This window comes from Lissotriton vulgaris, chromosome 3_1 (assembly GCF_964263255.1).
Source record: "Lissotriton vulgaris chromosome 3_1, aLisVul1.2, whole genome shotgun sequence".
Classification (NCBI taxonomy): Eukaryota; Metazoa; Chordata; class Amphibia; order Caudata; family Salamandridae; genus Lissotriton; species Lissotriton vulgaris.
In genome coordinates, this window is record NC_141689.1 from 549,178,232 (window position 1) to 549,192,826 (window position 14,595).

Below are 14,595 nucleotides of genomic sequence, written 5' to 3' on the forward strand. Positions count from 1 at the left end.
ACCTAGGCAGGTGTGCAGAAATATGCGATTAGAGTTTTTGCCAGCAACATTTTGCATTGAAGCGCATTGCCAGCTCCTTCACATTCAAGTCCTTCTCTAGTTGTGGGTACACTCTGTAGGATCAATTATTCTCCATAGTGTGCACTAGTGTTGTATGGTTTTGAGATTAGCGACTATGTAAAATCTTCACAGAAAGGCACTGAAGAGATTGTATTCAGTAGTCCCAACGTGCCCTGAAGAGCATCCCACTGGCTAAGGTTGGCACCATTATTGTAGTGTTGAGTCTATACTTTTTCACCCATGGCCCTCCATGCAGTATTTGTGCAGCAGCCAGGCCCTTTTTCCATCATTTATGTCTAAAATTCGGAGACAACAGGGCTGCAGCCCTAACATACACTGACTTCACCAGCATGGATGTCCAATCAGAGTTTTCAATCCTAGATAGCAAAGTCTCGCTCGGTCTTAAAGTGCTAATGATCATGTGCGAGTTCCTGTTCCCAGAATATGTATTGGGTACCTTGCCCACCATTATTGGGGATGTCAGATCTTAAATTTAGCTGCTATCCTTTTTGCCTCAACTTAGTTGTCAAGAGAATTAAGATCAAAGGATATAGTAGGCACCCTCTCCTTCTGTTCCTTAAGCTGAATCCTAGCCCTAGTTAGGTGAGCACTGATGTGCCACCTCTATACTATTGGTGCTTTCATCAGTAATACCTAAAATTTGGGGGGCGTGGCCTGGAGTGCAGAGAAGATGGCAGTGTGAGCGCTCAGCTCTGGCTCAACGGGACACCTTTATGCAAAGTTCACTGTCTACTTGTCACCCACCCTAGGCAACCGGGATGGCAAGGAACAATTAATAAGCCAATACAGCAAAGAAATATGTGGAAGATAAGAACTTTCACAGCGGGGGAAGCACCAGAACATGAATCGGCCCTGAAGGCTCTCCAATGCCATTACGAGATCCACCGCGACACATAGACAGTGGAGACCCCGGAAAATACTTGGACATTTCTGAATATTCGTTCAATTGGATAGGCGGTTCCAGAGACGAAATACCCACCTCCAAACAAGAGAAAAGTAAGACTGGTATATTCAGAGCCGTATTCACACATTGCACTGATGCCTGAACCTAAGATGGCGGACTTCCACGAGGAGCTCCACTAGACACACTAGCATCCTATGCAACCAGAATAGCATGAAATGATTACAACACCAGCACAGCAAAGAACTGCGTGGAAGATAAGATCCTTTTCACAGCGGAGGAAGCACCAGAGCACAAATCAGCCCTTGTGACGCGCCGACCACATGACGAGATCCACTGCATTTTATAGATAGTGGGTGGGGTCCCCAGAAAATGCTCAGACATTCCTGAGTAACCGCTCATTTGGATGTGCAGTTCCAGAGGCGAAATACGAGACACCAAAAAAGAGGAAAGTAAGACTTGCATATTCATTCATCACCGTACTCGCACATGGCACTGATGCCTGAACCTAAGATGGCGGTCACTGAGACGATCCATGAGGACCTCCACTAGTCCACTCTGTAAGCGTGAGTAAGACACATGTAATCGAGCACAGCCTATAGAGTAATATTATGCTTACCCTACACACAAGGGCTTAGCTAATCGCCTATAGTGCACAAGGGCCGAACACACAGTGCCTGACCCTAAGATAACTGCTGCATGCTGTTCAACAGGCTAACTTTAATGTTTCTTGATCCCTGGAAAATCCCCAGAGAAGACAGACATCACCCCAGTGCAGTCTTAGTGCCTGACATGGAATAGAGCTATAATAACGGCCAATAGCTCTGGCAAAAGCATCCTAAAAATTACAGTAGGACAAGGATTTCACTTGCTGTTTTCATTTGCTGCAACATGGGACAAGGAAATCTGCGAAGGAAATATATAGGAATACCACTATGTTTCTCCCCCCACATATATAGACCTATTATTTACATCTATAGATCTGTTAAGAGATTGGTGGATACTTACCCCACACCACCAATAATCAAACTTAGTCGGGTCACTTGACCCTATAGATGGCTGCCGCATACTGACAGTTGGATTATCCTTCATATTTCCAGATCAAATACTCCTCTTGCCTACAAACTATAATATCACCTAGTACAGGCACTAGTGGATTGATTGTTCAAACTGCACTCAACACCATAATACGCTCTTCTGACAAATCCAGAGTTTATGAAAAAGCTCAACACAAGGAAGTACATCCAATCAAAGATGGCTGAAAAAGAAAACAAGACCAATTTAAAGAGAGTTAAAGCAGACCCACCGAATACAGATTCCCAAGACAAAACCAAACAAGACATTACCATGACTATGGATTCCATCCTAGCGAAACTTGCAGAAGTCCATGAGCTGGCAAAATCCACCAAGGAAAGCACAGACTCCATGCAAGTCTAAATGTCCACAATACACAAAGATATCAGGGATACCAACTATAGGATCTCCGAAGCAGAGCACAGAATTGGTCACCTGGAAGACACAATGAGTACCACAAAAAAGTCAGTAACGGATCTTGAATTAAAGTCTCATACCCTCACTAAACAAATCGCGATTTGGAAGACAGGAGCAGAAGAGGGAATTTTTGTACATTTGGAATTAGGAAGGAAGTAAGGATGAAGCAGGCTCCTGCATAGCATTTCTAGAGAAATGGGTTCCAGAGATGACCAAACTGATCTTCGATAAACCTCTGGAATTTGATGGAGCCCACAGGGTGCCGAATAGGAAATACCCAAACCATTCACAGCCTAGACCCATTGTGTGTAAACCGCTGAGATTCCAACATGTCGAGCTTATCCTTTAGTTTATGAGGAAGCAAAATCACATAGTGTGGTTTAGACACAAAGGGCCAGATGTATGACGGAAAATTGCATGCGCAAACAGGGTTTGCGACCCGTTTGCGCATGCAATTTTCTTCGGGGCCATGTACTAGCACTATTTTGCGAGTCGCAAATAATTTGCGACTCGAAAAATAGTGTTTTGCTCCTCACTATATGCTCCTCACTATTAGGAAGGGGCGTTCCCTTCCTAATAGCAACTCACAAGTCATATACAAATGTTTTGCGACCGCAATTGCGTAGGTATCACAGAAAAGATAACTTTAGAAAATCATTACAGTAGTTGCTGCAATAGGGGATATTATATTGGTGAAATAGAGTTGGTGAAGTAGGTTTACTAGAATAATCAATGCCTAGCTGGCACCAATACCGCTTAAGGGTCAATGACCTTGAATTACTTTGGAATTAGATCTTTGGTGGTTTCAAGATTTAAAGGTTACTGATACAAGTTTATATAAGCTCACCAGTTACATAATATAGGATCTCCCACAAGCAGACTAATCTCTCGCTCATGGTAGAGCTATACATTTATTTTAGAAGTAGCTGGTGACCAATTGATATTTTTCTTGTATGTGGCACTTACCTGCCTTATGTAGAACCCTTGTTGACCCATACAAACAGGCAACATGATCATTTTAAGGCTGTTTACAAAGCTTGGGAAATGACAATATGATGAGACCAAGTTTAGTTTTTTTCTATAGTTTTGTTAGACCTCTCATCTCAGATATGTGTCCCTGAGAGGAATGCGCTATTTTCTTGTTATCGCTGTGCCTACTGTTTGCATAGGGGGAGGGGGTGGGATAGAGGGATGGGGGAAGGGTTGGGTTATGACGTTGTCAATGTTTAAGAGTGATCCTTCTACTTTCTTATCCTTATGTTTTTTCCTGACGCTTACTTACACTTATTTTTACCTGGTGGTCAAAGGAGTACACACTCTCAGTACACACTTGAGACCTAGTCCCAATTGGGGAACAAGACATTACAAAAATCTGAGGATAATTATAGTGCTGTTCACAGATTGTTATTATATTGATGAATATGAATTTTGTGATATCATTTAAAAAGCTAGTATGTTGACTTCACCCCAAAAAATAGGGTGGTAATGCAGTCACAAATGGTAAGGGGTTCCCATTGGACTCCTTCCCCTTTGCAAATGCAGGAGAAAATATTTTTATAGGGGTAGGCAGTGGTCCCAGGGACCACTACCTGCCTTTAAAAAATGAAACAAAAAAGTTTCATTTTTTATTTTAAATGCTTCCTGCTTTCCTTTAACCCCTTGGCCGCGGGGCAAAATCTGCTGCGGTGTTAGGGGGCTGGTCCAGCGCTTCGGCGCTCATAATAGAACCAGGCTGTCATGAGTCACGGGCTGCATGTGCTCATGACAGCGTGGTTCCGTCACGGCCCCGCCCGCTCATTATTTCACCCGCACAGGCGGGGAATTAATGCCGTGTGGGCGGAGCGTCAGCCGCATGATGGAACCACGCTGTCATGAGCACACGCCGCCCAGGGCTCATGACGGCGGGGTCCCGTCATAAGCAGGCAAGGGGTTAAAGAAAACGGGCTGCATTTAAAAAAAAAATTGCTTTATTGAAAAACAGTCCCAGACATGGAGGTCTGCCGAGGCCAGCAGGCCACCATCCCTGGGAGGGCCAGCCATTCCCAATGGGGTCGCAAATTGCGAGTGCCTCATTAATTTTCATGGGGCTTGCATTTTGCGACCCCACTGGGAATCGCAATCGGTGTTCTTCACACTGTTGTACTTTGTAAATTGCAACTCGCAATTTGCGAGTCGCAATCAAGCGCAAATTGAGATTCGCAATCTACACTGGTCGTACATCTGGCCCAAGATCTTTATCACTCAAGACTACTCAAAAATCCGCAGTTGAAATAAGGAAAAGTTTTCTGGCTCTTCGAGCCAGGATGAAAGAAATGGGATTTAATATTCTTTTGCTGGTCCGGCGAGATATTGTGTGATTGTCCATGGTACCTCACATTTCTTCTCTGATGGTGTAACTCTTAAAATATTTCTGGACAACAATGAGGACCCAACGATGGACACTTCAGCCCAAACTGAACCCACGACTAACAGGCAACGTTGACAATTGAGTGATCAGCTCTGTATGATCATTATACAGTTGAAATTAACTCTCTGGTAACACACGAATGGAATCTTAACGTTAACTTTAACTATGATTAAGAATCAATACTGTCTCCAAGGAACCAATCTGTAGGTATCACAGAAAAGATAACTTTAGAAAATCATTACAGTAGTTGCTGCAATAGGGGATATTATATTGGTGAAATAGAGTTGGTGAAATAGGTTTACTAGAATAATCAATGCCTAGCTGGCACCAATACCGCTTAAAGGTCAATGACCTTGAATTACTTTGGAATTAGATCTTTGGTGGTTTCAAGATTTAAAGGTTACTGATACAAGTTTATATAAGCTCACCAGTTACATAATATAGGATCTCCCACAAGCAGACTAATCTCTCGCTCATGGTAGAGCTATACATTTATTTTAGAAGTAGCTGGTGACCAATTGTTATTTTTCTTGTATGTGGCACTTACCTGCCTTATGTAGAACCCTTGTTGACCCATACAAACAGGCAACATGATCATTTTAAGGCTGATTACAAAGCTTGGGAAATGACAATATGATGAGACCAAGTTTAGTTTTTTTCTATAGTTTTGTTAGACCTCTCATCTCAGATATGTGTCCCTGAGAGGAATGCGCTATCTTCTTGTTATCGCCGTGCCTACTGTTTACATAGGGGGAGGGGGTGGGATAGAGGGATGGGGGAAGGGTTGGGTTATGACGTTGTCAATGTTTAAGAGTGATCCTTTTACTTTCTTATCCTTATGTTTTTTCCTTACGCTTACTTACACTTATTTTTACCTGGTGGTCAAAGGAGTACACACACTCAGTACACACTTGAGACCTAGTCCCAATTGGGGAACAAGACATTACAAAAATCTGAGGATAATTATAGTGCTGTTCACAGATTGTTATTATATTGATGAATATGAATTTTGTGATATCATTTAAAAACCTAGTATGCTGACTTCACCCCAATAAATACATTAACATTATGTCACTAAATGTAAAAGGCCTTAACCATCCAGTCAAAAGGAAAAAGATGTTTGACTACATTTACAAACAAAAGGCAGGCATCACCTTACTGCAAGAAACAAAACTAGTTGCCAATCTTGCGGAATCACCTAAAGGCAACCATTTCTCAAACGTAGTATATTCACCTTCTATAGGTAAGAAGAATGGGGGAGTTACACTGATTTCAAGGAAAGCTAGGATTAACCTGATTTCCCACTCTGCTGACAAACAAGGGAGATGGTTACTTCCAAACTATGAAAAGGATACGTTGTCCTCTTTGTAACAAATATATATACGCCCACAAGTGATGACATTGATTTTCGGGATCACCTAGAGAAAAACATTTAACTGATCCTGGGCACTGCTACCTCAATCATTGCCAGTGATTTCAATCTCCCACTAGATTCCAACTTAGAATTAAATTCCTCTTGCCAATTTAAACCAAACAAATCTCATAAGGCTCACAAAAACCTCTGTAATAAATGTAACATGATAGATGCTTGGAGATTACAGACCCCGACAAAAAGAGACTACATATTTTGCTCCTTCCTGCACAATTCTTATTCAAATATAGACTACTTTTTAATATCAGGGAATTCAATAAGTAAGATAGACCAGACAACAATAGATCTGAGAGTTGTATCTGATCATTCCTGCATTACACTAACACTTACAGATTCAACCACTCCACTTAAAGAACCTCTATGGAGATTAAAGGAAGAGGTCCTCTCCTCTCTTCAAAAAAAAAGTGATTGAAAAGGCAATTAAAAACTACTTGCTTGAAAATAAGGAGAACGAGACTTCACACCCCGTAAGATGGGAAGCATTAAAATCCACTGTCAGAGGAGTAATTATCAAAATTAAGTAAAAAAATTAAAAAGGAGCAAATTCACAACCATTAAAACTAGAGAATGATATTTCCAACATGGAAAACTGCATATTTTAAATAATGGTCCCCAAATCTTAACCAAGATTCTAAATAAAAAATATGAATACAATAAAATAATTCATAGTAGAGCAGGAATCTGGGTAAATAAACAAAAAAGTATTCGACTCTGAGGCTAATAAAGCAGGGAAGACATTAACCATGTACTTAAAATTTAAAAGCTAGAGATATGCTATCAGTGCAATTCAGGATGGTACAGGCAATATCTATACCAACCTGCACAAAATTTCAGATACATTTAAAGACTTTTACCAAAACGTATATGATTCTACCTGAACGTAGCCTGCCAGAACATCAGGAAATACCTTAAAGGGATAGAACTCAATACCTTAAGTGATCAAGTGACCAAGAAAGGGACTCTATTAATGTCCCGATCATTATGGAAGAAGTAGAAGCCGCCGTTAAAAAACTCAAACCAGATAAAACACCTGGCCTGCACGGTTACAATGCCACCTTCTATAAAATGTTCGCTGAACACCTAAGATATTCACTACTGCTCCTGTATGACCTTTTTGCATCTTCAAGACAAATAACAGGTACTCAAGGGGAAGCTATAATTACGGTCATTCCGAAAGATGGTAAAGATACACTTCTTACTAAGAACTATAGACCAATCTCCCTGATGAACCTCAACTGCAAAATATATGCTATGGATTTAGCTAGCCGAATACAAAAACATATTACCAAACTCATTCATCCCCCCCAAACAGGATTCCGAAAAAAATAGACTCTTGAGCAATAATACCAGGACTTTTTGCCACACAATTGAAACTGTCGCCATAACACTCAATATAAAAAAAGGATTCAATAAAGTTGATTGAACTTTCCTACATGTGACACTTAGGAAATTTAATCTAGGAGACTCCTTAATACGTATCAAGTTAGAGCAGGAGGAGCTATCTCCTCTTCATTCCCATTAAAACAGGGTACCAGACATGGATGCCCCCTGTCCCCCTCGCTTTTCCTATTCGAAATTGAACCATTCCTCCAATATCTAAGGGGGAATCAAAATATCCCCGGCATAGACTTCGGCAGCACTAATTTCAAAGTTGCAGCTTATGCAGATGGCATACTGGTGGTCTCTAAAGAAGCAGCAATAGCTATACCGGTTCTCATTAGATCTATACTTGAATTTGAAGAGGTATCGTGCTACACCCTTAATAAGGACAAGACAGAAGTTAAGTTACATAATCTGTGTGGTGGTAGACATGCACTGGGAGAAAAATAACTAGGTGTAGAATTCCCAAACGACCTTATCACTACATTAGAAGAAAGTGAAACGGTTATCCATAAAATAATTACAAAACCACTGAATGGATAGTCACCAAAATTCCTGACATGTTTGGGTAGAATAGAAACAATTAAAATGATAACGCCTCTCATCAACTACCTCATTAGCATGCTACCAATGATATTATCAGAAAGCATCACAAAGAAAATCAATAAGGCTTTCTTTGGCAAGGGAAGAAACCAAGGTTTTCCGTTAGGAAAACTCAAATTGGCAAGAATAAGGGAGAAGTAGGCCTACCAAATTTTAAGGATTACCAGAGGACCTACCTATGTAAACAAGGAGCTGCATGGTTCCTGGAAAGGTTTGATTACAGACCAGTTTGATTTCCAACCACAGTGGCTAGATATAGAAAAAAACTTGATAAAAAATATCCCACTCCCTGCTATCATGACAATGCACATCTCCATCCTGCCGCACTCGAAATATATTATCCAAAACACTAAGAAAGCCTTAGCCTATCTAGATATACACCCTAACACAAAAATATGCACTTTAAACATTATCGTGATCCGGTACAACCCCAAAATAAAAATACAACCAATATACTGGGAAGGTTGGTCACAAAGAGCATTTATCTAATTGAAGACCTGTATGAGGATACTTACCCTATACCCTTCTCTGTTCTTAAAAGGGAGAGGGGATTAATCAACATAGACTTTTATCCTTTCTTGAAACTTAAAGCACAGATCTCTAAACTGCCACCGAAGACTACTCACTCGTCGCTACCCATCAAACTGATCCACTTGGCAAATACCTGGCATATGGTCTCAAAAATGTATTAGACTATACTGCCTGAACCACGGGAAGCTCATTTGCTTACTGAAAGGAAATGGGAATTCGAACCAAATACTAAGGCAATAAGGCTTGAATGAGATCAAATCCACATGATGCCCTTCAAACATAAAATATCTCCCTCAATATCCCAGACAAAGTACATGATTATAAATAGGAACTACTGGAGCCCTGCCAGACTACATAAGCTCAATCTTATACAATCATCTCAATGCAGGAACTGTAACTCCCAAGTAAGGGACCTAACAAACATGCTTCTCTTATGTCCAATACAACAAAACATTTGGGACAGGATCTTTAAATCTATCATTCAGACATTACATGTCGCCCCAATCAAAGAACTACCATATATTTTAGTTGTATTTCTTGATTCTGAATTAAAAAAAGACAGCGACCATTTCCTGCTTGACTTGATGCCGACTCTGGCCTGTAAAATAGTTCTGTGTAACTGGAAACACTTTGACAAAATATCTTTCAAAATTTGGCAAGAATGGCTGACCTTTGTGAGAGGAGCAGACAATACAGCCCTTCAACTCTACAAATGCCATCCTAGATATAGGAAAATATGGGAATCTTTAGACTCTGCCCCACTGGCATTTAAACCACCTTGAATTCTTACCCTACCACCCCAGTTAAGGGATTCTTTAGCTGCTCATTCAAGTTGTGAGGCATTTCTCGCCATATATAGGTCAAAATGTTTGGCTATCGCCACATATGGTGCAGCTATTTGGGGGTACAAGCAAGCGTCAGGGGTTCAGATGGCAGAAAATACATTTTTCCGCTCCCTCTTGTCTGTCCCCCAATCTACTCCAACCTTCGCTATCCTCCAGGAACTGGGGATGGGATATGTGTCTGACTTGGTGAGTCTGGCCCCCTTGGTCTGTTGGAAAAAAACCTGGCTCAACCCCGAACTAACGTTGAACCACCAGATTTTAAGGGATTGTGTTCTTTTAGATAAAGCTAGTAACATTCAGTGGTTGTCTTACGTTAAGGATAAGTTAATTAAACTTGGGTGTCCAGACATTTATAATGACCCTGAAGGGATCAAGAAAACTGACCTTAAATGGGTAAAATCGCAGTTTCTGAACATCCTGGGGCTGGGACGGGAGGATGAGGAAATAAAAAATACATTGTTAGGGCTCATTATTTATTAACTTCCTCGCCATCAATTGAGCCCTCCTTAAGAATTGTGACAAAGACCTTCCACCATTGGCTTTTAACCAGGTTTCGTTTTAACATGATCCATTTTTCATTGGGCAATCTTTCAGGGTGGTGTAAACCTGAAGATATGGCCCCATGTAACTGTGACAGCTTTTCAAACCAGGATACCATGCACTTTATAATGTTTTGCGACTTTTGCACTGATATTAGGAAGAAGTTTTTAATTCCGCTCCTGAGAGGAAAGGGCTTTTTACAGGTTAGACCAGCCCTAATGTACCTTCAACAGTTAGACAATACCTGGAACATTTTTAATATCGCCAGTTTTCTTGTTGCTGCTGTTCGCCTTAGGAGAAAAAGATCCCCTTTAATGATTGAATCATGAACTTTTTTAATTTTAACATTATGTAACTATTCTTATCTTATATATCTTTGGAGTTTTAAATTATTTATACATTTGTGTAGAAATTGTTTACTATTATGTATCGCCCTTATGTCTTTTATTGTCTTGTGTTCTTGCGTTTTATGATTTTAATTAATCGAATAAAGTGGTTTGACTGACTGACTGACTGACTCATTCAAGTCTACCTGAGAATTCTGATAAACCTCATAATTATTACATGCGCACCCCGACTACCCCTGCTGACCACTTGCATGTACCACTAGTAGTCCTATTACCTTAGTTTCGATTCTTTCTTTCTTTGCCCTCCTGATTCCTTATCGGTTCTTTATTCTTTTTGCGTCTAACTTCTATTTATCTTGTATAACAGTACGTTGGTAGCAGTTTTATGATGCAAACAACCGTATCAAGGCACAGCATGATCCAATGTCTCTGTACTACCCGAACTAATAGATCTATCTCTTGTATCTAATCTACACCCTTACATAGACCTGGAGAATATCAATTGTGAGTTAAACCATATTTGCTTTATCAATATATATTATCTGTAAAATATAGCATCCTACCAACACCCTTATACTTGAAGGGGTTAGTACATAATTTTATTGTGTTTTCTTTTTTGTGTGCTCATGTATTCTTTACTTAAAACCAATACATTTGAAATTAAAAAAAGGAATACCTAAAATTCAACGAGTTTACAAGAAATGCAATTCTGCTTTAAGATCTATTTTCTTATCGCAAAAATGTCCCCTTGCATCCTAAATACTTGAGGATGCATTTTGCCCAAAAAAATAGCGCTGAATGCCACAGAACACGAACTGCAGGGCAAGCAGCCGCTTGCTAAATGTGCACTTGGGGTGGATTTTTACCCAAAGTACTCTCTGCACTTAGCACTAGTTTCTTAGTGCAAAATGCATCCTTGCATCTAAAATGGACATGCATTTTGCGCTTCTAACATAGCGCTAAATACAACAGAACAGGAGCAGGAAGGCAAGCAGCCACTCGTGCTCTCTAAATGAGCTCTCAATGTACGATTGTTTTCTACAAAGTATTCTAAATTCCACAAATGGGTGTAATCACGTTATTATCGGTAATTCTGAGTCAAAGAATAACGCAGAAATAATAAAATTACCTTGATTACACCATTGTAGAGAAAGTTACTCCTAGGCCTAGTCAATTATTTTAGCACAATGTCTCAGGCTTTACTTAGTCACATTTATGTGTAGGCCGGGGCTTCCGGTTGACACTATTGCTGTCTTCTGACACAAAAGAGATTGGCCCCATATTGAATTTGTCACTTTCTCTTGATTTCTTTGTCACAAAGCTCTCAATTTCTGGTGTCTGAATGTTTCCTTTTTGTCAGAACCCATTTCAGAGGCAAGTTGGAAGCAGGAGCTAACTGGCTCAAACATAGATGTTGTGGCCTGACTTACTGAGTCTTGTACTACACCTTTTAACCCCTTCAGTGCTCATGACAAAGCCAGCTTGTCATGGGCGTTACCTGCGCTGCGCGCATGACGAGCTGGCTTTATCCTGTAAAGTGTTTTTTTAAATTTTCAGCGCACAGCGGGAAAAGCTGCAGCACTCATGCAGTTAAGTACTTGGTTTTTAATGTAGGGCGAGTTGAGCTGTCAAAGGTTCTTCAGGGGAATGTACGTGGAAGCTATGCGAGTGTTCATAGCATAAAATAACCATGTGATCCGCAATAATATTATTATCCAGACTAATACCTATCTGAAATATGCAGCATAAAGGTTCCAAGGCTAAGCCGTCTTCTCCCTCAAGATTCCCTGGTAGTGCCAACCATATCAGTTCCACAATCTCCCTGACAATGAGGCTAGGCTCTGTTGACCAGCAACTCTTACTGGAGTAAAAGAGTCCTTTGATGTGCACAGAAGATGCTCTGCTCCTCTTCCTTCAATGTGTGTATCACATCCTTGCCCTCATCAGTGCTTAATTTGTAAAACTAAATAAGTGCCAGGGCTCCTTTCAGAAGGCAGATTGCAGCTTGCACCACACATTGCTAATGGCAGTACCAACACAATTACTAATCACCACACTCCTGCAAGTGTGACAATTCAGTCTATATGAGGCCCCCAACACTATAAGAATGGCTTGGGCAGCAGCCAATAGTAATTTTTAATGTATATTTAATAAATAAACAACTGTTGTTGAACACAGTTTTAAATTAGACAGACAGCGCCTCCATGTGGCAGAGTGTTACAAGCCCAGTGTTGACAATTCAGTGCTTGTGCTGAGCACTGGAAACCACAGTCTCATCATATTAAGCATTGCTACTCATAAATGTCTAAACCGCTGTAAAACGTTCCAAAAAACTTTTTAGCTTGTAAAAAGGGTTCAATACTCTTTCCAACACACATTTAGGAGAGTGCATCAAAGAGGTGTCCCACCTAATTGTGAGTCGCAGCTCCCGTAGTCAGTGGTTTGTAACCACAAATGCAATTGCAAACGATTGATTAGAGTCTAGCTTTTGAGTTGGGTTGATATCTTATTTGGAAAGGGGTAGCCAGTGGTCGAATGATACTTGACCTCACACCATTTGGCCTTCAGACACAGTTATATACTTTAAAAGGCAGTGTAAAGCTAACAACTTGACCTTTGATGTGAAAAAAACCCAGATCATGGCCAGGCCACAGGAACTCAAATTTCTCGTGGAAAATAAATTAACAAAGTTCCAGAAGGCATCAAATTCAAGGAATCTTCTAAAGATAAACTATCACTGAGAAAGCTTGAGAAGATGCACCTTAATAAGAGTGTGACTAAAGTAGGCAGTCAATGTATCATGGGCCCTAGTGCAAGTAAGGAAATGGGTCCCACGGCTGCTATTTGAATGACAAAATACAGTATAAATCAGCATCCAGTAGGTCCTTCAGTCCTGTGTCCTATCCAGTGGAAGCTGCAACCCTGTATGAATGTCACTCTTGCATTACTTGCATAATATGGGGGGATTTCTTTCAATTAATTCTTGAAGGCCTCCATAATTATACCTATTGTGACATACAGTATGGAGAGATCTAATTCTACTGTAACAAAGCAAACACAAAGAGATGATGGACGGAGCACCAAAACTTTTCAGACATTCACCCCCTGTCACATATCTAGTTTGAATCCATCATCGTTCTTTAGCTTACTCTGCCACCCCAGTTCAGACCAAGCCATATCAGAACCCTAAAATTGTAAGTTATTTGGGGTGCACAAAACTAGACTTATAGGGCCCAATAGGATAGTGGGCGGAAAACCACCCCGACCGCCATGGAAGCGGAAAACTACCGCCCGCCGGGCCCGCGGACAAATCAGCGGTCAAATTAGGATCAACCGCCAAAAAAGACCGACCGCGGCGGTAGCGGGCGGTGACGTCCAAAAACCGACTGCTGCGGTCGGAATCGCATTGGAAAAGCTACCACCCGCCGCTATCAAAGCGGAGACATCGCACGGGAAATTAGGATTTCCCCGATGGTGCCGCCGTACGATCCGCAGTTTCCGACCGCTGCAGTTGCACACATAAGTGAATGGGAGAGACAGGGGAAGAGCAGCAGCATAGCCACCTCAGCGAACATGACTTTAAAAAAAAGGCGGACGATGCCAAAACACCGCAACAATGCCTAACTGAGCACAAATCAAAGTAGCCATGCCCTGCAAATACAAAAAAACATACCAATGATAAAACAAATGCCCAAAAATTAACCCCTTTGCAGCGGCCGCGATTTCGCGGCAGTGCGGCACTTCCGCAAAATGGGCGGGGCCGCGTCTGCCGTTCGGAGCACCAGCGAGGTAGTGCTCGCGACAGCCGACGGCAGCAGGGAAGGGGTTAAATACAATTCCCAGGATAACACCCACAACACACCTCACAGCAAAAGCCCATTCGGACACACCCACACAGCTGAGTATAAAACCAGCCCCTTTACTGACCACAATCCTTTGCAACACTCCAGAAGAGAAGGGCATACACCACATCTGACAGGAGAAGCAAACAACACAACACACACCCCACCAACACCACCACTACCACCATAACACCA

The 14,595-nt window shown here is 41.2% G+C and overlaps 1 protein-coding gene across 3 annotated transcripts in view; it reads left to right on the forward strand.

Moving 5' to 3' along the window:
• LOC147726770 (baculoviral IAP repeat-containing protein 1-like) overlaps window positions 1-14,595 on the forward strand; it is a 929,669-nt gene that overhangs the window by 532,433 nt on the left and 382,641 nt on the right. The window lies entirely within an intron of this gene.